This window comes from Suncus etruscus, chromosome 6, assembly GCF_024139225.1.
Source record: "Suncus etruscus isolate mSunEtr1 chromosome 6, mSunEtr1.pri.cur, whole genome shotgun sequence".
Lineage (NCBI taxonomy): Eukaryota > Metazoa > Chordata > Mammalia > Eulipotyphla > Soricidae > Suncus > Suncus etruscus.
This window is the reverse complement of record NC_064853.1, coordinates 79,371,381-79,398,442: the sequence shown is the minus strand read 5'-3', so window position 1 is coordinate 79,398,442 and position 27,062 is coordinate 79,371,381. Positions and strand designations below refer to the sequence as shown.

Genomic DNA, 27,062 nt, shown 5'->3' with positions numbered 1-27,062 from the left:
ACTGAACCCTAACACTTGTGTGGTTTTTTTCATGATTTTCCTTATTTTATTTTTGGTTAAGTCATAACAAGATCACTTTATTCAAGAAATAATTAAGTAAATCAGGGCCAACACTGATGATGTGCTACAATTCTTCCAAGTTGCTGCCACTATTAAAACTGAAGAAAAATCGGGCCGGAGAGATAGCACAGCGGTGTTTGCTTTGCAAGCAGCCGATCCAGGACCAAAGGTGGTTGGTTTGAATCCCGCTGTCCCATATGATCCCCCGTGCCTGCCAGGAGCTATTTCTGAGCAGACAGCCAGGAGTAACCCGTGGGCACCGCTGGGTGTGGCCCAAAAACTAATAAAAAAAAAAAAAACTGAAGAAAAATCAAGAAGGAACCTAAATGACTTCATTATTTCAAAGAAATCTCACCACATATCTTCCAGTGAAGGTGACCTCTCTGGATGTTCTATTATTAAGAAATGAAAGCAGTGGAATGAAGAAACCTTATCTCTGGTTCCACAGAGCTCATTGGTAAGCCTTGTGGGATTCCCAGAGGGCCCAGCACTTGTTGTTAGAACTCTGCTTAAGTGGCTTGCCCTCTTTAATCAGCCTTTCAAACTCCTGTCCCAAGGACCTCACAGGTGGTCAAAACCTGTTGTGATTTCTCCATGCTCTGCTTTTGTAGCTGAATGGTCCCCTTCCATTGGTCCCTAAGTATGAACTTATACTTTTTCAGCAGCAAATCAGAAAAAAATATTCTTTAGATTTTCCATCCTCAGCTTGATCTCCTGGATGTTGATGCTGTTTAGCTTAGACTGCCTCTTGAGTTGGTGCTCCTGATGAGACTCTGCACTGAAGCGAGACAGAAGAGAAAGACTTGGTAGCAGATGGCATTCTCTTCTCACAGCACCATCTGCTCCTTCTGCTGTCACTCAACATTCTCAACTGCTGCTTTTCACCTACCAGGACCTCTGCCATTTTCCACATCTTGGCTGCCTGGTTCAGATTTTTCCTGTCTGAATCTGAACTGGAATTATGGTAGCAGAGCAGAGCAGTACATTTTTTTCTTGAACTATTTCTCTACTTTTAGAAGAAACCAAGCTCACATGCATGCAAAGTCCTCTGAGAGTGGCATGAATTCCAGGGGGTCTTTCTTCAGTCTGAGCCTCTTCCCTTAGGTGGGAACAATGAGTTATTCTTTACAGAAAAAGAAAAATCTATCCGAACTTCTACTCACATTTTCTAAGAACAGCACTACTTTTTAGTAAAAAATAATTTTAGGAGGAGATAGTGAAGTAAAACAGGGTTTAGTTAGATAAACATATTTAGAGATATCTTAGGGGAAAATCTATGTGGTACCTCAATTTCAAGAAAGAGCTGAAGCTGCTCCAGAGAGGAACGTGTCACAAGAGAGGTTGAAGATTAGTGTGACTCTCAAAAGTGGAGAATGTACTAAACTGTCTCCATTTGGGTAAGAGAATGTTGTTAAAGCTTTGTCAAAAAGAATCTTGAGTTTTATTGTTTGACTCTTTGGGCTTCTGTCGTCTTGTTAGCTAATAAGGAATCTTAAATTCTTGCGGAACATTTTTCTTGGTCTTGATATTCTCATTTAGAATCTCTTGAAGCATTTGCTTTACTGAGAGAGTTGGGGGTTCTACTCTTCTCTGAAATGTGCTTCATTTTCTTCATCACCTTTGAAAACTAAGTGATTTTCCCTTATTATTTTTATTAGGTTTTGAAAACTTTACTCGCACTCCCCCTAGTCTGTCTATTACAGTTCCAACAAATGTAGATCAAGTAAATCACAGGAATAGCTTGGCTGCTTCCTTTGAAGGGCTGGGGATAATTTCTTATCCACTTTAAGCATGTTTTCGTGGCAGATTTTTATTAAACTTCCCTACTACCTGCCTCCTTTCCAGTGAGAATGAGGTTGGTGAAGAGTCAAGAGGAATTTTTATAATCTTATTTATTTTATTATTAATAATATTATTAATTATATTTTAAATATTATTCTATTTTTCCTCATTATACTATAATAAGAATACTACTTTCATGGATTCCCATAATTTACACTCACAAAATACTACAGGGAAGCAATGAAAGTGGGGAGAGAGATAGAAAGATAGATAGAGAGACAGAGAGAATCATCACATCACATCTTTAAGATTCTATTTTGGGAATCCACAGATAAAAGTGGGCATAGTGCTTTCCTTGCATGCAATTACTCCCTAAACCATATACAGTTTCCCAGATGCCACCAGGAATAATCCATGATCAAAGAATCAGGAGTAAATTCTGAGCATAGATGGGTGTGCCTCTTCTGTCCCAACCTCTACCACTCAAAAAATATCTTGGGAAAAAAATGAAAGCAAGGAGTTGGCTTATTTTGGAAGGACTGATGTCAAGCAGTGATGCAAAACTTTAAGTAAAGATATCAAAGTTTACCAAGCCTTTGGCTACAGTCCTATGAAGAACCTTCTTAGGCTTATTTCTGAAAACATTTGTTTCTGCACCTGCAAATTAAGCCCCACGTTCAGACCAGAACCATTGGCTATTCTCACTAAAGGGGGAGTTATAAGCAAAGTTAAGCACACTCCTTTACATAATATATATGCATATTACTCTAACCTAAGCTGGGTAACAACTCTAAATACAGATGTTCATCTTTCCCCAGAAAGCATCAGTGATCTAACTGACAGTGATACTAGACATATTGGAGTTATCTCAGTATTACTCACTAACCTCCAGCTCCTGAACTTATGCAATTTTTTCCCATTTCCTGTCCCATCCCATCTCATAAGTCAGCATTCAAAGATGTTCTTCTAGCAAGCTTGTCTCTTACCTATCTGCACTCATGATTCACAATGAAACTACACTCAGTAACTAACAGGGGAATTAGGGAAGGATAAAATAAGCGGTAATATCATGGCATCATCATTGTAAAGATAAGTAAGATTAGAGAGATCGTGAATGTAACCAGATACCTGGTTACATTACCCAGGAAAAGAAGAGTCAGGTGACTTCTCAGAGCCAAAACTAATTTTTCTTAAATAAAAGAGACAGTTGCTGATCTTTGCCACGTAAAATCCATTTACATAGTGGTTTGCTTTCTTCTGAAACTTCCACTAAGGTACTCTAGTTATAAAAACACATTCCACTGGGGAGAGTGGTGGGAGGAAAGAGGGAATTAGAGAGTGTGAGAGGGAAAATGGGGACACTGGTAGTCGGAAATGCATACTGTTGAAGGTTGTTGTACATTGTATGACTGTAACTCGATCATGAATAACTTTATCTGTGAAAAAAAAACCAAACACACTGTAACCACAGTATTTGAATAAAAATTAAAAAAAAAAACAAAACTTTCTCATGTGTGGCCAGAATACTGCCTTTTCACAAGTCACTATTAAAAGAGCTCTCTTGTCAACCCAATGCCTGATGGGAGCAGATCTCAAATCAGTGCATTTCTCTGGAAGCTTTTTAACTGCTTCCTGCTGTTTGTCATTTTGTGCTAACTCCAAAAGCCAGTGTTAAATTGATGTCATCTTTCCAATTTCTTCCCAGAAGCATTTTCTTTCCTGTTTTACAATGGAAACAAGTGTACAATAATAGGGAGAAGGAAGGGAAGGAGTGTAGTAAAGAGCTTGCTTTGAAAACCACTATCTGGAATAAAGCTTTAATGGACCTTCAGGCTCTTACTCTTAGGGCTAACACAAAGAATAAGAATGAATCTCATTTAGGTTGCAAGATAAGTAAATATAAATAGATAAATGAATTAAAAGCAAGCCTGAACCAAGAAGAAAGCCATTGCCTTCAGTTAAGAAAGGGTTTGATTTGAGACCTTTAGAGAGAACTCTGAAAAGAATAGATAGACTTTTTTTTTTTACCATGGGACACATGGATTTATTGCACAAGAATTTGTTTGCATAGGTTGGAGAAATAATAAAAATTATTATTAAATATGGACATAAAATTATACTGATCTTTATAATTTAGTGATGGTGAAAATGATTAATAAACTAAAACAAAATTTGAAAGCAAACAGGGCTTATTTTAGCTATTACCTAGACAAAGGAGTTCTCTAGAACCAGTTTACCCCTAGATCCATATAAAACATGAACTCAGGTTTGTTGTTTTTTTTTTTTTTTACAAATGCTATATTTATTAGTTTTAAAACATAAATTATACATCATCCCCAAAGCAGGCATTGGAATTTATATTTAGCAGCTTAAATGAAGACTCCTATTTCATAAAATTCTTAATTAAATGGGAAAGCATTATAAATTCTTTATCTTTGTTAATCATATCTGAGAGAAACCTGGATGGAAGTTTACATCGTGATTTCATTAGGGCATTCACACAGTGCCCCTGATGGCGATGTAATCTAATTTTAGCAAATTTTAATCATAAGTAAAGGCTTATGTAAATTGGAGTTGAGTCTTAGCTATTCTGGCTTCTAGAAGCAGTGCCACCATCTCCTCCCCTACAGAGCTTCTGTCTAGCTTTGCTCAGCCCCACCAGTTACAAGGCCCAAGACAATGGTACAAATAACTACCTCTGTGGTCTATGTCTGAATAAACATAAATCAGTCCAACAAATGGCTAAATAAAACATATATTCTGGGATTCTATAGACAAATAGAACTTTCTAGAAACTACAAGGTCAAGTTAATATTTCAAATCAATGGCCCCAAAGTTTAGTCTGGGAAATGTGTAAGTATAGAAGAAGTTGCCCTAAATCCTGAAATTCTTTCCTAGCACAGACCCTTTCTCTTACAATGCCTGATTTTTTTCTTGTAAAGGGTTTCCAAGTTCATGTGTGATTGAGTCTGTCTTTTCCACTTGACCACTCCAGAACACCCAAGGAATGTACACACTGGTAGCATGGCTTTCTCATGATGAAGTTGGTTGAGGTCATGAGCAAAGAGAATTGTACGATCACAGATACTATAGAATGTAGAACTTGAAGCAAACTCTAAATACTGGCATGAGCCACTAAGGATTGAACCCAGTATTTTTCCTCTAATACTTTCTTCCTAAGTCATCTCTTCTGTATATTTGTGGTCTTCATTAATTCACTCAGTGAGCAAATATTCATATCACTAGGTATAAGAAATAATTAGTAGTATTATAAAGTATCAAACAACTTATTTCTGAGTGAGAAAAAAGATGTGACAGGGTTTTATTGTTTTTGTTTTTGTTTCTCAGGGCTTATTTCTGGCTCCGTGTCAGCAATTACTCCTAGCAAAGTTTAGAAGAACCTATTGGGTTCCAGAGATTGAATGTGCCAGGTAAATGTCTATCCCTGTACGCTTGACCTGGTCCCAAGATATGGCAGTTTTAAACATGATTCTAACTTTTGTTTATCACCCAGTGTAAGGTGAGGTCATTATCTACTCCCTTGAACTTGGGTGGTTCATAGAACCAAAGGGAGGGAAAAAGAAAGAAAAAAAGAAAGAAAGAAAGAAAGAAAAAGAAAGAAAGAAAGAAAGAAAGAAAGAAAGAAAGAAAGAAAGAAAGAAAGAAAGAAAGAAAGAAAGAAAGAAAGAAAGAAAGAAAGAAAGAAAGAAAGAAAGAAAAGAAAGAAGAAAGAAAAAGAAAGAAAAGAAAGAAGAAAGAAAAAGAAAGAAAGAAAGAAAGAAAGAAGAAAGAAAAAGAAAGAAAGAAAGAGAAAGAAAGAAAGGAAGGAAGAGAAAACGGAAAAAAGAACGAAAGAGAAGAAAGAAAAAGAAAGAAAGAAGAAAGGAAGGAAGAAAAAAGAGAAAGAAAGAAAGAGAAAGAAAGAAAGAAAAGAAAGAAGAAAGAAGAAAGAAAGAAAACGAAAGAGAAAGAAAGAAATGAAGGAAGAGAAAAAGGAAAAGAGAACGAAAAGAAGAAAGAAAGAGAAAGAAAAAAGAAAGAAAGAAAGAAAGAGAAAGAAAGAAAAGAAATTAATGAATGAATGAAGAAAGAGAAAGAAAGAAAGAGAAAGAAAGAAAGAAAGAAAGAAAGAAATAAAGAAAAAGAAAGAAAGAAAAAAAGAAAGAGAGAGAGAGAGAAAGAGAGAGAGAAAGAGAGAGAGAGAAAGAAAGAAAGAAAGAGAGAGAGAGAGAAAGAGAGAGAGAGAGAAAGAAAGAAAGAAAAAGAGAAAAGAAAGAAAGAAAGGAAGAGAAAGAAAGAAAAAGAAAGAAAGAAGAGAAAGAAAGAAAGAAAGAAAGAAAGAAAGAAAGAAAGAAAGAAAGAAAGAAAGAAAGAAACCAAGTGCTGTGTGTGTCTTCCTTGCTAGGTAATTAATGTTCATTTCCTTGGTCATTGAAACATAGGCTACTTGGGTTGTAGAAATATTAAAGTGTGGAGCACTTGCATTGCAGATGGCAGACCCAATATGGTTCTTGTAAACCTGCCAGAAGTGATCACTGAGCATAGAGGCAGAAATAATTCCCAAATAGTCAGGAGTGGCAGCAAAACAAAAATACACAAAATAAAATAGACTACTCCTAGGCCGGAGATACAGTACAGTATGTATAGTCACTGACCAAGGTTCACTTCACTATCTCCAAATATTGTACCCTGAGCATCAGCAAAAATGATCTCTGAACATAGAGCCAGGAATAATCCCTGAGCACAGCCAGCATAGCCACATCCCACAAACAAATAAGGAAAAGAAATAGAGAACACTGAAACCATCATAGTGGAGATATATGCTTCTAAATATTCCCAACTAAATATTCCAACTAAACAAGTACTTGCATTTAGAAATGAAGCATGGGAACAGATCCAGCTTGGAAGTGAATATTCTAGCCCCAGTCATTGTGGTCACTTGATGTGGTCCTTGATATATCTTTACTGTGACCTTTTCCAAATGTGATCTACAAAATATGTGAGCAGAGTAGAACAGTCTAGCTGATTAAGTGCTTAGGCAGGATGAATAATGACGTCTGAATTTATGTCTCCAACGTAAACCTGAGTTTTCTTTACGTGTTCAACCGTCTTTTTTATTTTTTTAATTTTTATTGTGATCATAATGGCTTACATATCATTCACTGTAGTATTTTAGGTACATATTAACATTGAATCAGGGGATACTCATCACCAAATTTGTCCTCCCCCCATCCCAGTTCCCTTTCTGCAACCCATATACCCCATCATCACCCCCAGGCTGCTAGAGTAGGTGGACCCTTTGTCTAGACCTCTTTGTCTAGCTTACTACTAGTGGTCATATATCTGTTTGGTCCTGGTACCCTCTTTTGTTTCCCCCTCTATTTAAGAGGTGGAGCTAGATAAATCGAGTTATGTGGTTTTATTTGAAGGAAAGAAAAGCAATAGAATGGGGTACAAAATAAGAAAAAAATAAAAAAATAAAAAAGAAGTCAAATACTTTGAAAATGGGCAGAGACCTTCTAGAGGATTTCAACCTCAGTTTGAGAGAGGACATGAAAAAGGTAATTACTTGAAACACCACAACAATACAGAAAGAAATATCAAATTAAATATCCAGTGAGCACTACAGCAATAAAGACAAGCACCTCACAATAGTCTCGGTTCTGAAATCAAATCATGCCGGAGTGCAAAAAGAAAGGGAAAGATAAGATAAGATAAAATAAAATAAAATAAAATAAAATTGGAGATATCACTTCAGTATAAAGTCCATTTGGATATCTAAACAAATATCTCAAAATGTCTACTTCCAAAATAACTGTCTAGGTTTTTCTTTCTTTCTTTCTTTCTTTCTTTCTTTCTTTCTTTCTTTCTTTCTTTCTTTCTTTCTTTCTTTCTTTCTTTCTTTCTTTCTTTCTTTCTTTCTTTCTTTCTTTCTTTCTTTCTTTCTTTCTTTCTTTCTCTTTCTCTTTCTCTTTCTTTCTTTCTCTTTCTTTCCTTTCTTTCTCTTTCTTTCTCTTTCTTTCTTCTCTTTCTTTCTTTCTTTCTTTCTTTCTTTCTTTCTTCTTTCTTTCTTTCTTTCTTTCTTTCTTCTTCTCTCTCTCTTTCTCTTTCTTTCTCTCTTTCTCTTTCTTTTTCTTTCTTTCTCTCTTTCTTTCTTTCTTTCTCTCTTTCTTTCTTTCTTTCTTTCTTTCTTTCTTTCTCTCTCTCTTTCTTTCTTTCTTTCTCTCTTTCTCTTTCTTTTTCTTTCTTTCTCTCTTTCTTTCTTTCTTTCTTTCTTTCTTTCTTTCTTTCTTTCTTTCTTTCTTTCTTTCTTTCTTTCTTTCTTTCTTTCTTTCTTTCTCTCTCTCTTTCTTTCTTTCTTTCTCTCTCTCTCTCTTTCTTTCTTTCTTTCTTTCTTTCTTTCTTTCTTTCTTTCTTTCTTTCTTTCTTTCTTTCTTTCTTTCTCTCTCTCTTTCTTTCTTTCTTTCTTTCTTTCTTTCTTTCTTTCTTTCTTTCTTTCTTTCTTTCTTTCTTTCTTTCTTTCTTTCTTTCTTTCTTCTTTCTTTCTTTCTCTCTTTCTTTCTTTTTCTTTCTTCTTTCTTTCTTTCTTTCTCTCTCTTTCTTTCTCTGTCTTTCTTTCTTTCTTTCTTTCTGTCTTTTTCTTTCTTTCTTTCTTTCTTTTTCTTTCTTTCTTTCTTTTTCTCTCTCTCTTTCTTTCTTACTTTTTCTTTCTTTCTTCTTTCTTTCTTTCTTTCATTCTCTTTCTTTCTTTTCTTCTTTCTTTTCTTTCTTTTTCTTTCTTTCTATTTTCTCTTTTTCTTCTTTCTTTCTTCTTTCTTTCTCTTTCTTTTCTCTCTCTTTCTTTCTTTTCTTTATTTCTTTCCTTCTTTTTTCTTTTCTTTTTCTTTCTTTCTTTCTTTCTTTCTTTCTATTTTCTCTTTTTTTCTTTCTTCTTTTTTCTTTCTTTCTTTCTTTCTTTCTTTCTTTCTTTCTTTCTTTCTTTCTTTCTTTCTTTCTTTCTTTCTTTCTTTCTTTCTTTCTTTCTTTCTTTCTTTCTTTCTTTCTTTCTTTCTTTCTTTCTTTCTTTCTTTCTTTCTCTTTCCTCTCTCTATTTCTTCCATTTATTTTTTAATATAATTTCTTTACTTAAGCACCATGGTTACAAACATGCTCATAATTTTGTCTCAGCCATAAAATGCATACTTCTCTTCACCAGTGCAACTTCCTCACCAAGGGTGGCAGGAAAGTCTTGGTTTTCGTTTTTATTTAATTTCATTCACAATTATCTTACAAAAAATGTGTCCATCTTCTCAATTCTATTATGTAAGTCACAACTTCTGTTCCAAGTGCTTAAGAAAGTCTCCTTCTGATTCCTTTCCTATAATTTCCCATATCTTGTTAATGAGTAAATTCTGGTGTTTTGACATTGAAAATACAATTCTAACCTGTCTATGCTTCCTCAGCCTTACTACTAATATGCTAGCCTTTGCCACTTATTATACCAATAATAACTTCCTGATAGACAGTTTTTCATCTCCAATCCTTGCCCTCTTGTCTTTGAGAGCTTGTTTGAAGGTTCTAGCAGAGGAGCACAGCTACTCATATACCCTCAACTGAGAAAGGTCCCTCTGTATTTGGGCAAGGACATCCTCTTCCACTGAGCATGAAGCTTAAGAGGGACACACATGGAGCAGTGAGGGAGGAAAGGGACACCCATCTATTCTGCCAGATCAGCCAAATCAACCCTGGCGATCAATGGGGTGACAGATGTCGCAGCCAGATTGCCCTCACATTCACTTTCTTGTCTTTGAACCATAAATTAGAAAGCATATTTTTAAAAAATGTCTAAACCAAAAAGTTCAGCTTAAAATGAGGGTGTGAGAAACATATCAGTGTTTTTTAACTGCACATTTAAATCTTTTTTTCTTTAAACAGTAAGTGATAAAGATTACATTTATATTAAAAGTGAAGTTTACAGATGAACCCAGAATTTTATATAGAATTAACATGTACAAAGAAATGAAAGAGGTTAAATGCAAACATAAACACATACATACATGCACACACAATAGGCATGAAAGAACAGCTCTGACCTTGCCTTAGGTTAAGATAATTCCAGGAAATATCTTCTAGGAAAGATCTGTGTTTCAACAGTAGACATGTTCTCTGAATATCCATTTCCTTCAAGTCATATATTAGATGTGGATTCACAGACTTCTCTAAAATGATGTGGAAAAAACTGCCTTAATGCTACTTCTGTCTTTAGCCCTTGATCAGTGCAGGCTTATCTGTAACAAATTTAGAAAGGTAACAAATTTAGAAAGAGCCTTGATATAAAGAACTGAATCAAGACTTGACACCAACAGTTGGAGATGAGACCATCTTCAGTGTGCTTTGTGACAACATCACAGCCCTATTTCAGAATTGTGGAGATTGAAAATACAGTGGAAACAGGCACATGGACAAACAATATGCATGTCTAAAGGTGGACCTTCCGTTGAAGATAAGCCTACAAACCAAATATTTCATTTTTATTGTATAACATGAAATAATGTAATACTAACATTCTAAATTACAAAACTCTAGAAAGTAAAATCACTCTTAGAAGACCTTTATATCACTTAACTATTGCTGTGTAATGAATTACCGCAAAACTCAGTTACTTTAAAAAAATATCTAACAAAATGCTTGAGAAAGTTCTGATATAGTACAGAAGATAGTAGTTACCTTGTACAGGATTGTCTAGGTTTTTATCTTTGGCATCCCAATGGTTCCAAGCCCTGCCTCAAGAGACCACTGAGTGCCAAATCAGGGGTAAGCCTTGAGAACTGCCAGTTGTGTCCCACAAAATAATAAAAATATTTTAGTGTTGTTAACATCATCTATCTACTAACCCTAGAAAAAAATAAAAATATAATAATAATTCTCATGGTTCAAACAAATATATATATATATATTTGTTTGAACCATGAGAATCTATCATATATATATCTATATATATCTTCAAATCTATCATATATATATGATAGATTTGAAGAGTGGTACAGTTGAAACCAAATTGTAGGAAGGGACTTGGGGTGCCTACAGGGTAAAAACAAAATTTCCCTTAAAAGTAAGGAGGCTTATATATAACTCTCAAAAACTCAGTTGGGAAAGAGGAACAAAAGTGTTAGTTTTATTTTGATGGCTACAACTGGAAAGGTTTTCTCCACATTATCTTAAGGAAAGAGATAAACTCATTTGGGGAAACTGTTCAAGGAAACCTAAGGGACTATTAGTTTGTTTGTTTTTCTACACACATGCATTCATGTATACAAGTGGAGAGGATTATTTTCATTCACAAAGACATGAACTAGGGAAACTCTGTTGTGCTACAAAAAATAACTATTACGGAATTTTGGCACCAGAACTGATTTTCATGGGATCTTTTAAAAATGTTTAAAGACTTGTCTTTTTCACAAATTCTAAGGATCCAGTATTCTCATCAGACAGAAATGACTCAGCTTTATGAGACTCTAGTCAACTAGTCTAGGCTTATAATTATAAGGGTGTATGAAACCAAAGGGAGAAAGAGAAAACACACAAACACTTTTCACACCTGTATATGTCAAAATTCTACTGGTCTATTGGGCAAAGGAAAGCACAAGTTCCAGCACAAAATCATCTGTGAGGCATAAACATAGTAGTCATGTAAATAGGCAAATTTGACGTGATAAGATCTCCATAGAAATATAACTTCTCTAACTAACTTCTCTCTACACATGCCAAGTTATACTCTACTTTGTTCTCTTTACATTTGTCAAATCCATTGGGTTTTTATGCTTTAATTCTATTTATCTTCTTTTTATTTTAAAGTTTAAGGATGATTTATACACCTTACCTTCATCTCTGAAAGACAAAAAACCCTTAGAACATAACATTTTACAGCCTAAATATATATTTAAAAATTAACTCAAATTACATGTGTGTTTCATTTTATTGATATGTATTACAGAAGGAATTACTTATTACAGAAAGCATCTGGAGAAATAAAAGATGTCGAATTATGGACTACAATGAAAACTCATAGAAGAACATGTTCTGGTTAGTGCAGTTTCTTTTCTTTGAAGTATTTCTGAGTTAAAAAGCTAAGAATTTGGTCCACTGATATTTTTTGAATTGAGCATTAAAAAACTATAGTCTTACATTATTTACTATGGTTTTTGACATTAGTTTCAATAATTTTCAAGCAACCTGAAACATCAGGGCAGTAAGTAATTTTTCAAAGTGTTGAAGGATATTTTTATCACAATGTGAAACTGGCTTTAGATTAAAGTTGTTCAATTCAGCGACCAGAGAAATAGTACAATGAGAGAGATGATTATTTTGTATCCTGACAATTACAGTTTGATCCCCAACAAACCATATTGTCTCCAGAGCACTGCCATGAATCATTCCTGAGTTCAGAGCAAGGAGTAATCTATGGGCATTTCCAGGTGTGTCATCTTTGTCAGAAAAACAAGAAAACAAGCAAAACCAAATAAACTTATTCAATCCAATGTGGGCATCTCATTATCCTTATTTTATTCTATCATCTAGAAAATTTTTGGGGGTAATAATGGTGGATAGATTGTTTATCCACAATGATGAGAAATTCTCATTAAACACATTTTTTTGTTCCTGATAATTATTTTTATTTGTTTGTTTTTATTTTTGAGTCACACCCAGCAGTGCTCAGGGGTTAGTCTTGACTCTACACTCAGAAATCACACCTGGCAAGAATTGGGGAATCATATAGGATGCCAGAGATTGAACGTGTGTTGGTTGTGTGCAGGGAAAATGTCAGACTCAGTGTGCAATTGCTCAGGCCTCAATTCCTGATAATCCTTGATATTCTCTCAGTTTTCAACTTTTTCACATTTCTTTTCATGGTGGATCTTGATCAAATAAGATCCAATCATAGATTTTTAAGTGTGACCAAAAGACAAAACAATGCAATAAAGGCAAACAGGTAAGATCAGTGTTTTGCTACTGCTGTGTAATGAACCATCTCCAAATCATTTGATTTAAACCACTTGTAGAATTAAATTTAAACAATTTGTTTAAATTCTACAACTCAGCTATATTAGTCCTTTGATCTCATCTGTGTTTAATAATGTTTTTTGGCCCACTGCATTTCAGGAGTCAGTTCTGCTATTCTAATCTGAGCACCCTTGAATTTAGGAAAATGGTTAATTGTAGCATGACGTTGATTAGATTCAAATGAAATGTCTTGTTTCGACTTCATGTGGTTTCTAAGTTCCCATCAGGATTATCAAACCTTATACTGATAGTTGATGCAGGATTCCATGGGGCAGAAAACGTGAAAATTTCTTGAGTAAGGTCTGAAGTTTTCATTTCCATTATAGCATATTAGCTCAAGTAAGTCATGAGGTTGCTCAACTCAGCAGTGTCCAAAAGCCATATAAAATGGATTCACATCATTAATCATCAGGGAATTGCAAATCAAAACAACAATGAGGTATCATCGCACACAACACCACAGTGACTGGCACACATCACAAAGAATAAGAACAATCAGTGCTGTGGGGAGAAAGGAACTCTCATTCGCTGCTGGTAGGAATGCTGTCTTGTTCAGCCTTTGTGAAATCCATATGATCCTCAAAAAACTGGAAATTGAGTTCCCATATGATGCAGCTATACTACTCCTAGGGATATACCCTAGAAACACAAAAACAACACAAAAAGGCTTTTTGCAGACCTATATTCATTGCAGCATGATTTACAATAGCCAGAATCTGGAAACAACCCAGATGCCCCAAAACAGATAAATGACTAAAGAAATTGTGGTACATATACACAACAGAATACTCTGCAGCCATCAGAAAAAATGAAGTCATGTAATTTTCCTATACATGGATGAACATGAAAACTATTATACTGAGTGAAATAAGTCAGAGAGAGAGAGAGAGAGATAGACAGAATAGTCTCACTCATCTATGGATTTTAAGAAAATAAAAGACAATATTGTAATAATACACAGAAACAATAGAGATGAGAGCTGGAAGATTCAGCCCACAATATGAAATTTACCACAGAGTGGTGAGTTAAGTTGGAGAAATAACTACATTGGCAACTACCTTTAAAAGGGTAGTGAATGAGAAAAATAGAATGCCTGTCTTGACAGGCAAGGAGTTGGGGAAGAGGGAGATGGAGGGCACTGGTGAAGGGAGGTGTTCTGTTTTTTTTGAGTGTGTATATAACTAAAACCCAACTACAAACATGCTTTTAATCATGGTACTTAAATAAAGATACTTATAAAAAATAAATTGAAAAATATATTCTTCACAATGAAATAAAGTTCAGATTGCAAAAGAAATGGTTTTAGGAGTAGATGGGAATTATGTCCTTTAGTAAAATAGCAAATTCAAGGTAGACTCAGACTTACAATAAGGAAGTAGATGAAACTCTCAGAGTTGCTCACAATATCTTGCTATCATGGGAGAAATCAAACTAAACAAAAAGCACAGGGGTCTCAAACTCAATTTACCTGCGGGCTGCAGGAGGCAAAGTCGGGGTGATCCTTGAGTGTAAAGTCAGTAGTAAACCTTGAACATTAGGGGGTGTGACCCAAACAACTAAAACAAAACAAAACAAAACAAAAAAAGATTCCTCTAGGGCAGGGCCACAAAATGTTGTATGAAGGCTCGTTTGCAGCCCGTGGGCCACGAGTTTGAGACCCCTGAGAGTTTTAGAAGAAATGTTCCTCAATTGTTATTGTATAAGAGCTTGTTCAAGCCAACTCTCCCCCAAGATTTACAGATAGTTAAGCCAGTAAATTCTGGTACCATTATGTCTTTGAGATTAGTGTTTTCTCTTTAGAAAAAACATAGCTATTTATATCATACAGCACTTCAATACATCAATAGTTTTATTTCTCCTGTAAAATTGCATCTCCACCATCAATCAAAAAATTCAGTTGTTCATTTCCATAGAAGTGAAGATAATACATATTAGAAGTAATGATAATAGTATTACATAGGTCTTAGTCATAATGTTTAGATTCCATATAAGTTTAGGAGTGGCATTTTGAATTTAATGAAAGTTCTCATAGTTGCTTTAATTCTATACTTTTTGGAATATTAGAGAGGCTGAACTGGTCACTTACATATTTTGGTTATAAATTACCATCTCTCATAGAAAGCATTACATTTTCAACAGACAGTTGTTCAAACATTTTTTAAAAAATGTGTTACTTTGAAATGCTCATATTATTTTCTCTATATTCTTACTGGAACAAATTTTTGTAGGTGTTTTATGGCTTACTTTAAAATATGTTTTGGATATTAAATCTAGTTTTACAAACTGCACAGTCCTTATGTTTTAATAATTTTTCTAGAGAAGATTGAATTCTCACCTTACGTATACAATCTTAGAATGACATTATATAGATACTTGTATGTATTTGAATACTTATATGTATACTAATGCTTATAGATCAATAAAGGATATGTTACTATTCTATTTGCTATCCAATTAAACAATAAGTGAGATATATAAATCTAGTATAGTCATCACTAGTTAAAAACTGCAGTAGTCTTGATTTTCAGTAGTAAGAACTCCTGGGAGAAGCTCAAACATACTTTGAACCTCGTTGTGCTAATTTAGGTCCAAAGTTTTAAAAATGACTCCCTAGAGCATTTATTCTTGTTCATTAGATCAAAATTAATTTTCATCTTTATCTGGTCACAGACTTCACCAAATTGAAATGGAGAACAGAGGAAGTATTTATGACTTGAACTCAAGTTCAGTAAATTGGAAGTTTATACTATCTATTATAAAGATGAAATCATGCCACATTGGAAAAAATAAGTGGCACTTGAGGTTATTTTAAGTGAAATAAGTTATTAATTGGCAAAGAATAGATCAGTCATATGAACATTGAGTAGAAATAAGAAATGATCAGACTTAAACACCAATCCAAAAGTCAATGACAACAGAATCGATACCCAATTTTCAACTAGTTATACACAGAGGGGATCAGATATTCTAACAGTCCGGGGTCAAAGGAGGAGGATGCTGCAAACAGAGTTGGAGGGAGGACAACACTGGTGGTGTGAATACCCCTTATTTATTGTCACTATGTACTTTAAATATTACTGTGAAAGACTTGTAATTCACGTTGATCACAATAAAATATCAAAAATAAAAGAATTACTATATATTTTCAGTAGTATGTAGAATATAAATAAATAGGATAAATGATACTAGACTTTGTCCTATGACCTGTGCAAATACAAAGATCTCTAGCTACAGAGACCTAGTTTTATCATTCACAACTGAGTAGAAAGTTTCCTGGCACCATAAAAAGACCTGGGAGTGTGGTAATGAGCATATATGGAGCCAGTAGTTGTTCCCACGACAGTATGCTTCAAGGGCAGAGAAACCCTGAATCTCTTAGGCCAAGGGAATTCCCTTTCTTACTTCCCCAATACTGTGTCTATGCAAAAAAAAAGGGGGGGGGGGCAAAAAACCTTGCAACCACACTCCTTTTTTTGTTTGTTTTTACCTTTTTCTCTTTTTTTTCTTCTTCTTTTTCTTTCTTTTTCACTCTTGTGGTTATTATTTGGTGATGTTTTTGCTGCTGAGTGCTTAATTTTTTGATAGTTACTGTCCTTTTTTTTTGTCGTTGTTGTTAAACACCAAACCCAATGTCAACAACAACAGAATTGATACCCTATATACAACAAGCTATTCACAGAGGGGAACAGTTACACTAGCACTCTGGTGGGGGGGGCAAGGGAGGGAGATATGGGACACATGCTGGGAAAAGTGTGGGGGAGAGAGGACAACCCTGGTGGTGGGAATGGCCTTGATTCATTGTTACTATGTACCTTCAAGATAGCTGTGAAAGATTTATTTTTTCACTTTTTGGTCACAATAAAAATTATTATTTAAAACAATAGAATAAATGAAATGACAAAGCTAACTATTATAACTCCTAAATTGGTGAAAACCATAGTGATTATTGGGATAGTGATGAGAGCAGTGGATTGAGGTGTATTTTTGGGTGATGATATGGTATTGGTGGGTAAGGTAAATCTTATAAACTGATAAAGATAGTAAAATATATGTATAAAATTCTCTAATGTAAATTAATAAATATGATAAATTAATAAAAAAAAAAGGGAAAAGAGAAATGAAGTTGAATGTACAAGTGTTCACATCAATTGTAGCAATAAAGCCAGGTGAAAATGGGTTGTTTTTATTCTTCTCTAACGGGAATGTAAACACAATAAAAAAAACCATGATAAATTATATGAAACTTCATATCTGTTCTAATTCCTAGAAAGAAAAATTGGATTCATAAAAATCCAATCCAAATTTTGCATCGAATTTGTATCAGGCACAGTCTAGATAAAGTTATCAGTTTTTCAAAAACAAAAGAAATTGTAACATGTGAGAATTTTCACATCTGCTTAATAATTTACAAATTTGCAATTAAGCAGAGCTCCCATGTACAGCTGTGCACTTTGCAATACACAGTATCTGAAAGTACAGCTTACAGTTTATGATGAGAAAGGTTATGTCTAGCTGTATGCAGACAAAATATACACTCCTTTTTGTGGTATTCCTGCATCCAAGTTCCTTAATGATGTTTAATTAGGTTGACACATTCCATTTAGTCTCAGAAGCCAAGCATCTACTTTCTCTAACATTAGATTTTCTAGGGTAAACTTCCCTCTGATAAAAATAGAGGACCTGGAACATCACTACTCTCTAGTTGACTCAAGTCTCAGGAGTCATATTCTGGTGCTTTTTCTCCCTATCAAGGGATCTTGATAATAGAGGGGTAGAAAATGGAAGTAAGGGTCAGCCTGCATTTCAAATTAGCCAATTGATCCCTTCTTTCATGGACTGACATCAGTCACTGTAGTTAATTCCACTCCTTCCTGAAAACGGCATTTCTTTATCCTAGTGAGGACTGTTTATTTAAATATTCATCAAGCCCTTTCCATTATCAATAAATCAGCCCCATTAGTACCTGTCACTGCTAATGGAGTCACTTTACCCCATTCTCCTTTCAGTCTGTCCTCTTAAAAGAAAGCTTAGCTTATCCTCCCAGATCAAATAATAATGTGAATGCTGTAATTAACTGAACACTTACTCAGTGCCCTGCACTGTTAATTTTCTGCCCCCTTTTTAAATGAGGGGATGAAACTTGAATACTCTTGGTTGGTTCACTCAGTAGCAATCCAGGATCCAAGATTGGCCATTTCTAAAGTCTCTGCTCTTGGTCACATCACTAGAATTTTATGACTATATCTTGGCTTGGGGTAAGAGGAGCATTACTTCTTCATCAAATACAGTACCAGAACACATAATATTTACAATATCCTTCCTTCAACATGTATTCTTTAAATATGGGGTTCTATTAAGCAAAAATCTAGTATCAGGAAATAGGAGAGATTGGAAGTCACAGTTCTGTCTCCTTTTAGTTGTCTCCAATTATTCACTGTGGTTAACAAGAGCTCCTGCTTTAGAGGACAGATCATAGCAGGACTGAAGTGATTACATTATAGATCCACATACCTTCCTTTGTTGTTGTGTTTGTGAGCCAATGGAACAGTAGCAAATGATATGTTACTTAAAGCTTATGTTTATATTCTCTCTTTGTTTTAATCCCTACTACTGCTGAGAGAGCCTAGGTTATCTTGCTGGCTTGTCTGAGGGATTTGTGAATTGGAGTGTTTTTTTCCCAGCTGACAAGTGAGCAGCAGTGACAGAGGGGCCCCTGACAAAAAAGATTTGCTGATCCCAACCCAAATTGGCAGATTAGTCTCTAAACTCATAGGTATTTTAATCCATAGCCTTATAGAAAGTAGTCAATAGCTGATAAAAATGCCTGTGGATATTACTGAATTGTGGGTATCAAAGTATTTTCTCTGAGTGGCTCTAGGATACATAGATAATTTATGGGAACAAGCCAGCATAGACTTTTGAACATTTGCCTAAAGCCAGCCAAGAAGCTTATGTCTTTGCCCAGACGCTTCTTTACTGAAGCCAGGGTAATATTTTGTTCTCTAGTAGTGCAAATGCAATGGTCAAACACTGAACTATTTGCTAATACTCTGACTTTCATCTGAACTGTGGTGCATTTTTACTAAGAAGTTCACTTTTAATCATAGTTTTGTTCCTATGAACTGATTGAATCATCTACAGACAATGTCTAAATCAAGATGAAAGTCTGGTGCACTTAAGTTTTTGTGTTTAAGTAAGCCTCACAAATAACATTAGTGTCTGTGATTACTATTTTCACAGTCCATTCCTGTGTACACCCATCCCATATTTTATATCTGTTATTGAGAATCACAATTTGCACTTCCTTAAGTCCAGGTCCTAAAACAACTCTCTAGCTGCCATAGATTTTCAGAAGATGTAAATCCTGTGCATTATGCCCTTCTCATCCAAGTTCAGGTCTAAGAATGAAGATATAATAAAAAAATACAAAACTGAAACAAACTCTGAATACAAGATTAGAATATAGGTTTCCATAAAGTTCAGGGAAATTGAAAGGGTAATTCTGATAAAAGGAGGTCGATTGCATAAATAGCAATGGGTGGAAATTAAACTTTCGGTTATAATCATAATAGAATATACACAGGTGTTGATATGTAAATCTGAACATCTAAAACCTAAATAATGTTAATAGCTTTTTGTTTCAATTAAATAATAGAAAAAAAGAACATGTGTAAATTGATTTATTAAACCTGATATTGTATAAACTTATTCATATCTGTGCGATAGTAGTTTTCTGAAGACTGGTTCTGAAATGAAGGCAGTCTTATTTTTTAGAGGCAGTTATATTCTTAAGTAAGCCTTTCTTTTTAAGAAACAATAAAACAATGAATTGTTATAAACAATATTTTATGACAAGAGAATGTTTCTATTTTATGATAAGAGGACAATGCATATCATATTGTATTGTGTGGAGCACTTTTACATTACTTATATATTAAATTAAAATAACCTGACAGTTATCTTTTCTAATTTTCTTGACATTCTAACATTACCCTGTGAGGCAGTTTAACAAAATATCTATGCATTGGCATGACTCTATTTTTGAAATTAGGCCCAAGTTCGTTCTCCCACTGAATCAAAGGCAACAGACTGCTGGAAAAATCACAATGGATTAACTCATGTCAGAATTTCTAAAAATCAAGGTATTAAAGTCAGTGAGATTGTTCTATATCTAGTGCTCTACTTATGTGAGTTAGTCTCACCTTACTCAACATGATAACCTCCAGTTCCATCAGTGTATTTGCAAATGTTATGAATTTGTCTTTTATTATGATCGTTTAGCATTCAATTGTGTATATATTTCTTTGTTTTGTTTTGTTTTGGTTTGGTTTTTGGGCCACACCCAGTGACGCTCAGGGGTTACTCCTGGCTATGAGCTTAGAAGTCGCTCCTGGCTTGGAGGACCATATGGGACACCGGGGGATCGAACCGGGGGGGATCAAACCGAGGTCCGTCCTAGGCTAGCGCAGGCAAGACAGGCACCTTACCTCTAGCGCCACACGCCTGCCCCTATTGTATATATATTTCATAGCTTCTTTATTCATTCATCTATCATTCGGTATTTGTGTTTCAAATTTTAACTATTGTAATAAGCACTACAATGAACATAGGTATGCATATAATCCTTTAGAATTAGTGGCATTGTATTTTGGGGTTAGTTACCAATAAATGGTATTTCTGTTCATGTAGGAGTTCTATTTTTATATTTTCTTTTCTTTTTTTTTCTGTTTTTTTTTTGGGGGGGAGGGGCACACCTGGTGACTTACTCCTGGCTATGCGCTGAGAAATCGCTCCTGGCTTGGGAAACTATATGGGATGCCAGGGAATAAAACTGAGGTCTGCCCTGGGTTCATCCTGGATCAGCTGAGTACAAGGCAAATGCCCTACCACTGCGCTATTGCTCTGGCCCCCACTTTTCTTTTTCTTTTTAGAAATCTTAATATTGCTTTCTCAAGGATTCTCTGGTGGTGGAATTTGTGTTGAAATGATGTAATTGGGAAACCATAATTAACAGTATTGTAAATTACAGTATCTCAATAAGAGTCAAAAAAATTAAAACGTCAGTGAGTTATCACATTTCCTGCAAGGACACTTGCAGTTTGAGTCTTGAACTAGCATGTGTGATGCTGGCTTTCCTGAAGCTGCAGTGTTGAAGAGACCTGAGATACATGGAAAAAGCCAAGGAAGCTGTTTGGTTGTCCGTTGCTTCTTCTCTTTTGAGTGATAATCATCAGACAGGAACCTGAGCTGCCTTTAGATGATTCCAGCCTGCAGAAACATATTACAATATTTAAAAGGCCATGAGACTCTACAATGTCATTTTTATAATAATGTCATATTATTACATATTCATATACAAACAGGAAATAGAATTATTGTACACACAGAGGGACACAGTAGTTGAGTAAAAGACTAAAACATTTGTTAACAAAGGGAGCACAAGGAACCTGTAAAATATTTGCAATGTATGAAACAGCAATTACTTCATTTCCACCTAAAAACAATTTTTTAAAAACCTCAAGAGTTTTCATCTTTATTGCAGTTTGAGATATTTTGAGTATAGGAGATTGCATAATGATTTTCACATAAATAAGGAAAATTTGCTTACATGCATGGCTTCTATTGGGACCTGCAGTATGTTTCTTTGTTAGCATCGCAGTAAATGCTAGAGTTTAGAAAGGGCAGTCTCTGTGCTCTGAGGTCCTGTGGGTAAGCAGTGGAAGGTATAGGGAGGAAACCCAACAGATGCTTGGACTCTGTGTGGGATGGACACAAATCGTTGCTTTCATGCATGCCAACTCAGGTTGTTACGGGGCCACAGTGGCAGTGACCGGGCTCAAGTGCTGCTCCTTTTTTCTTATGGCCACCAGGCCAGAGGGTGTCTCTCATCCCCTTCCCACCACCACTGCTGCGGGTCACACCATCTTTGGCCAGCCATACCTGGCGCGGTTCAAGAAGACCTTGTGCCAGTCTTCTGAACGCCTTGCCGGTGTTCTGCGGTTGGGATAAAGATGCGGGTTCACATCGCCTCTATTGAAGCAGAATTTCCTTCTTATTTTCACATGTGGCCCCTTGGCATTACAATAAAGACACACCTTATACCTTCTCTTCTGCTGTGTCAAATTCACCAATTGAAACCTTGAACATGATTAAATGGTTGTTTAAAGCTAATCACTTCTTTGTATGACGTAGTACTAATTGGGGCACCTGTTCAATATTTTTGTCATAAACAACTTATCGCTGTCAGAAATTACATTATTGATAGATTTAATTTTAGCCTATTGTCCCTACTCAAATGTAGGTTAACTCTACAACTTTAAAAATGTGTTTGTTTTAGGTCTGCTGCAGGACTGGCACACAACTGCTGTCAATAAATACTTGCTGAGTGAGTAAACAAATGCCATTTGCCCTTGTGGAACAGAAAGTAAGAGTTTCTGGGAGAGGAATTCAATCCTTTTACTCTTCATTTCCAGACCCTGGGCAAGAACACTGATGCTAGTTCCTGAACTACAAACTAGACTACTCTTTTTATACTATTAAAGTGAACTACACTGTCAAGAATTCAATTATTCATTCATTGCTATACACTGAAAAATCTGTTCTCACTCTGCAAGCCTGGCACTATAATTCTTCCTAGGATCATGCAGATAGATAAGATTTGGTCATCAAGTAATCCTTGTCTACAAAGGTGGGTAGACAAACAAAAGAAAAGAGAGGTACCTAGAGAGATCACAACTGCAAAGACAAGCTCTCTAAAACATAGAGGTAGTGATTGTTGCTCACATACCCCCAACCTTCAGATTTCCCTTCAAAGCTTGGCACAAAACAGATCTTAGTAATTATTTATTGACTGTAGAGTGGAAGTAACACATTATTCTGAACGAAGCCAAAAAAGTAAAGCATACATAAAAAGAGAACAGAAACTATGCTAAAGGGAACTCTTGTTAAAATGTCTAAGTAACAATTGATTCTCAGGAAACTTATTTTTCAGTCATAAAGTGCCATTATAGGAGCCAATTCAAAATACCAAGGACCCAGGCACAAGACACCCTTCTTTTGTAAAAGCAAAGCCATGAAAATGACATAAAATTGTATTGATATCTGTCTCAGATTTCTGCCAAGACATGAATTTATCAAACCTCAGCATTTCATTCTGGGCAGCTCCCCTGAGCAGATGCACTAGGGAAGCTATTTTGTTCTCTCCTTTGTAATTTTCCTTTTAAGACAATACAATTATATCTAGCTTCTGTTTAAAATGTTATGAAATCACCATCAATCACAGTGTTACTCATAGTAGACATACAAGATTTTAGCACCAATTTCACCACCAGTACTAGTTTACCTTCACTCATATTCCCAGATTTCCTCCCACTGAACAAGTCCAGCACCTTGACAGAAAAATTGTTTCATAAAGTACTTTATTGAAAGACTATGTATAACACAGTTACTCAAAATACATTTGTTCCACAATCAATCCCGCAGCCAGTGTAAAATTCCCTCCACCATTGCCTTCAGATTTCCATCCATTCCCATTCTACCCTCTTGACAGGGATGAAATCATGTATTTTATATTGCTTGTTGACAGGTAAGTTATAATATTTTAAATTCGTAGTTATAATATTTTTAATTAGTGCAATATGAAAATTTGTGAAAATTAATGTATCTGGTAGTGAGGTAATTAAGTCATTGTCAGAGGTTTGCTTAGCAGTTGCTAGTTGATTTTGTTATTTGTTTTGTTTGTAACATTAGCTGACTTTGAATCCTACTGATGTCTAAATTGGTGTTTATATACTTGATGATAATACTGAAAAAAATTGTTATTGTGTGACTGCATATGGGGCCATGCAGTCCAGGAATTCCAAAATCTGTGGCTAATATTGTAGCTTTTCTGAGGCATGGTTTAGGATGCCAGGACTTTCAGAAGTATGAGAAGTTGGGAAGAAGCTGCCTGGACTAACTCTTAAAACATCTTTGACAAATGCAGTTACCTCATCTGCACCAGCCCAGCTCCCTAGTCTCAGTCTATTCTCAAAAGAGATGTAAACAAGTTATAAAAAAGAGATGTAAAACAAGTTGTAAAAAATCATGGGCACACACAGCTGAAAGGGGCTTTCTCTTTCTTAGGCTAAGCCCTCATTCTGCTAAAGCCATGGTTACTGCATGCTTACTCATGTTCACTTCTTCACCAATGCCCCTCCTTTAATGGCCCTCCTTTAACTCTTCTATGGCTCTCTGCAGACACCAATCTGATGAAAACTCCAGGTAAATTGATATTTGGGCTGATAGCCTCAGGACTAGAAGGTGAGGGGAGGGTGCCCACACTCACTCCATAAAAGGTCCTGGTAATATCAGTCCAAATCAACTCCCCACAAAAGATGCAGTATCAGTATTCTTGCCCGAAATTCCTTGACAACTCCATTGTCGTTTAATATGCTTCTTTTATTTCCTTCAGTTTTTGGGCCACACGCGGTGATCTTCAGGGGTTACTTCTGGCTATGCACCACAAAATTGCTCCTGACTTGGGGAATCGTATGGGATGCCAGGGAATCAAACCATTGTCCGTCCTAGGTTAGGGCGTACAAGGCAAATGCCCAACTACTGGTGCCACCACTCCAGCCCCATGTTTAATATTCTCATCCTTGTAGGAACACATCAATTTAGATGCCAATATGTTAGAAGTCACCTAATTCTGAAAAAAAAAGAAGAAACAGAGTAACTAGCAACAAAAGCTTATTAAACTTTCTAGCAATGACTAAATAATCTTATTGGATATATTATAGTTTTCCAAATTTGCTTTTTGCTACACTTTATTTCCCCTCTTCTGTACTTCTTTAACTTTTCTTTCTTTCTTTTTTCTCTTTCTTTCTTTCTTTCTTTCTTTCTTTCTTTCTTTCTTTCTTTCTTTCTTTCTTTCTTTCTTTCTTTCTTTCTTTCTTTCTTTCTTTCTTTCTTTCTTTCTTTCCTTTTTCTTTTTCTCTTCTTTTTTCTTTCTTTCTTCTTTCTTTCTTTTTCTTTCTTTCTTTCTTTCTTTCTTTCTTTCTTTCTTTCTTTCTTTCTTTCTTTCTTTCCTTTTTCTTTTTCTCTTCTTTTTTTCTTTCTTTCTTCTTTCTTTCTTTTTCTTTCTTTCTTTCTTTCTTTCTTTCTTTCTTTCTTTCTTTCTTTCTTTCTTTCTTTCTTTCTTTCTTTCTTTCCTTTTTCTTTTTCTCTTCTTTTTTCTTTCTTTCTTCTTTCTTTTTCTTTCTTTCTTTCTTTCTTTCTTTCTTTCTTTCTTTCTTTCTTTCTTTCTTTCTTTCTTTCTTTCTTTCTTTCTTTCTTTCTTTCTTTCTTTCTTTCTTTCTTTCTTTCTTTCTTTCTTTCTTTCTTCCTTCCTCTCTTTCTTTCTTTCTTTCTTTCTTTCTTTCTTTCTTTCTTTCTTTCTTTCTTTCTTTCTTTCTTTCTTTCTTTCTTTCTTTCTTTCTTTCTTTCTTCTTCTTCTTCTTTCTTTCTTTCTTTCTTTCTTTCTTTCTTTCTTTCTTTCTTTCTTTCTTTCTTTCTTTCTTTCTTTCTTTCTTTCTTTCTTTCTTTCTTTCTTTCTTTTTTTCTTTTTTCTTTCTTCTTCCTTCCTTTCATCATTTCTTTCTTTCTTCTTTCTTCCTCCTTTCTTTCTTTCTTCTTCCTTCCTTTCTTCCTTCCTCCCTGCCTCCTTCTTTCCTTCTTTCCTTTCTTTCTTTCTTTCTTTCTTTCTTTCTTTCTTTCTTTCTTTCTTTCTTTCTTTCTTTCTTTCTTTCTTTCTTTCTTTCTTTCTTTCTTTCTTTCTTTCTTTCTTTCTTTCTTTCTTTCTTTCTTTCTTTCTTTCTTTCTTCTTTCCTTTCTTTTTAAAATTAATTTCACTCCCACTTATCTGGAAACAGCTGTATCATAATCAACTATGTCAATGATGTGATATATACTTTTTAAATAAAGTAAATTAAATTTTAAAAAAGTCCTGGCAGTGTCACCCCCTAATACCAGCATACCTGGAATTTTGGCTGATTTGTTGTTTCTGCAGAGCTCACTGGTTGAAAATTGAAGCTGGGCCCTTAGCAAAGTGATGGTTGTGGGTGAAGCTGTCATGGCTTCAGCCAGTGGGTTCCTTGTCTTGCCCTATCATCCTGAGATTATGACAGGAACCTTTTTTGCTTTGGCTTTTGTGAGTTTAATTATCCAGGAAACTCTTAAGTCTGTGGATTGACTAAGTCCTTAAAAGTCCTATCCATAAATCAGAGAGATAATAGAGTGAGTAAGGCTTGCCTTAAAGGAGCCTTGCATTAAAGGACCAGCCTGAATTTGATCCCAAACACTAAATATACTCACTATTTGCCCACACCCTAGAACTTACCCATCTCTTCTCTTTGCCTTCCTGGTGATATGGTTTTCTCACCAGGAATAGAGACTGAATTATTTGCTGAATGAATGAATTGATGAGGATGATTTACCATTTTTATGATATGGATATCTCACAAAAAATAAAGTAGGCACTAATTTATTTTCTAAATGAATGAGAGTGATTTTTATAATTAATTTATGCTTTTGTATTTTAATATAGTTAAGATATAGTCTCACTCAGTCAAGCTTTATCAAAATGCTTTTTTTGTGGGGACTTAGGTACTTTTTTGACAAGGTAACAATAGGAGTTTAAACTATGTTATCTAAGTTAGTAATTTACTGAGTTATTTCATTTTATATATCATGTGTTTTTTCTCACAATACACTTTTATCAGTGACATGCACATTCTAGATATTTTTTTGCCTCAAAATACCAGTTAAAAAGTCCAAATTTGATCCAACAAGAAAACAAATAGTAGTAGATAAATTAGTGAACACCAGTGCTTAAAGTTTGAATATCAAAATTTAATAATTAACAATTTAATTAACCATTAATAATGTCAGCATTCAAATATTGCTCTCTCGTGTCATTTATACCTCAACAACTTTCCTAAAATTTGATATGTAGTTTCTGAGAAGTAGTAGATTATTGCAGGGCAACTTTGGAATTTAATTCAGATAGTTCTGCTTCCTAAACTTTGTGCTTAGATGTTCTTACATATAAGGTGTGTGCTATCATACTTAATACAGGTGTACAGTGTGAAGGTCATATATTATAGTATCTATAAAGTAACTGCTACATGACAGTCACACAGGCAAGCCAATATAAGTAGTCT

The 27,062-nt window shown here is 34.9% G+C and overlaps 1 pseudogene; it reads right to left on the bottom strand.

The window, feature by feature from the left end:
- Nucleotides 1-511: 511 nt before the first annotated feature.
- On the bottom strand, nt 512-25,974 carry LOC126011807 (HAUS augmin-like complex subunit 4; annotated as a pseudogene).
- Nucleotides 25,975-27,062: the final 1,088 nt, after the last annotated feature.